Here is a 1,838-nt window from a genome sequence, read left to right as displayed (position 1 = left end):
GCAGGTGTGGAGGGAGCAGCAAGCCAGAAATCACTTCTTTACAGTTTCCCTAGAAGTGTGGCTGCACGGAATGTTTGAGTAAATAAAGTATTCATTTGACGTCAATATGATTGCTATCCCCTTTTTCGTAGTTGTTCCTAAAGAATGGTGGGGTCAGAGAGGGAGGACAAGGGGGGGGGGGGAGGGCCAGAGGAAGGAAGGGGGGGTGAGAAAGAGATAACAAAGTAGGAGGAGAGTAATGGGAAGGAGAAAGGGAGAGGAAAGCTAAGTAGGGGAGCTGATATGGGCAGTCATCCTGTCCCTTTTCTCTGGAACGCAGTACACACTTAGTTTGAAAGGAAGCAGTGTCCCTAAAGGAAAATCAAAGTGTCCATGTAGGACAATGAGTTCTGCACGCACAGCTCGATCTGCCAAAATCTCCTTGTGATTAGATATTGAGCATAAGGAATTTTTTTCTGTTATTTGTGCTTTAAATAGTTTATATCATATTCTAGTCATAGTAATATCACTGAAAATATAAATTTTTTTTCTTTACCTTTGATGCTTTTGAGTTTTGAGCTGAATTCAGCTCCACATTTCTTAATATTTTTGGAAATTTTTCTTTCTGTGATGTTTACTGTGTATATTTTTAAACACTTCCACTGGTTTCACCACTTGATTTTTTTTTATCTAGTTTCTAATTTGTTTTCCTTTACATTTAGTTTCTGATGAGTGTTTTTCTCTGTTGGGTTAATTTACAAGATTTATATCACAAATGGTATTTTTTTTAAAGTCTGCTGTTCAACTGCTACTAAAATGCCACAATGTTATGCTGAGGTTATTCATATTATGCATTGGAATATGCATATTTCAATGACAGTGGTTTAGGTGCTGTGTTGTTGTTGAGTGATTTCATTCATATCCAACTCTCAGTGGCCCCATTTGGGGTTTTCTTGGCAAAGATACTGGAGTGGTTGACTAGCAGAGCCCCAAGCCATGTCCTGGTTTGCCAGGAGTTAGGACCTTGATGGAGTTGTCCAAAGAGTTGTGACAGAGGTGAACTGGCAGTGAAAAGGCTCTTTCCACTGGGTCACCTAGCTGCCCCTTGGGTGCTATGCTTAATTATACAACCAGTTGTAGACATATGCATGTAATTTTAAGGTTCATGCTCAAATCTGCTAAGGCATCCCTTTGGACATTTATTGCTTTCATCTTTTATCTTTGTCATTCTAATATGTAGAATTTCAATAGATGGAATTTCAAAGTTACTTTAATTTGCATTTTTCTAATTATTAGTGATTTAGAGCATTTTTCATATACCTATTATTTTAAAATTGTTCATACAGTTTGAGATTTGCTGCCTTTGGCCCCCTTTCCTTCCTCCCTTTCAAGATTCTGTACCTTTGTTCCTTCAGATTCTAAACCTCAACACATGAACTCCAAGATGTCCACAGTTTTCAAGGTGGTCCATCAATTTGGATGAGGAAAATTATATGTTTATTTGAATATAATTGATTTCTGTTGTAATCTTGTGTATTTTATTTTATGCATTTAAAAACATTATTTTGAGAGAAGGTCCACAGGTTTTACCAGATTGCCAAACGGGTCCATGATGCCAAAAAAAAAGTTATGAAATACTGCTCCAGATAAATTTCATTCTTATTTTTTTCTAGCTCTTTAAAATAATACTTGGGTTGTTAGACTGGCATGGCATTGAATAAGTAAATTACTTTAAACAGTATTTTCAGTTTTATTATGTTTATTCAAATTACCTGAACAATTAGTATTTAGATTATTTTATTGTTATGTTCATATAGTTCCGTATGTCTTGGTACCTAACTCTCAAGTGTTTTATACTT

Source organism: Notamacropus eugenii, chromosome 3, assembly GCF_028372415.1.
Source record: "Notamacropus eugenii isolate mMacEug1 chromosome 3, mMacEug1.pri_v2, whole genome shotgun sequence".
NCBI classification, from domain to species: domain Eukaryota; kingdom Metazoa; phylum Chordata; class Mammalia; order Diprotodontia; family Macropodidae; genus Notamacropus; species Notamacropus eugenii.
Note: the sequence above shows the minus strand (reverse complement) of the source record.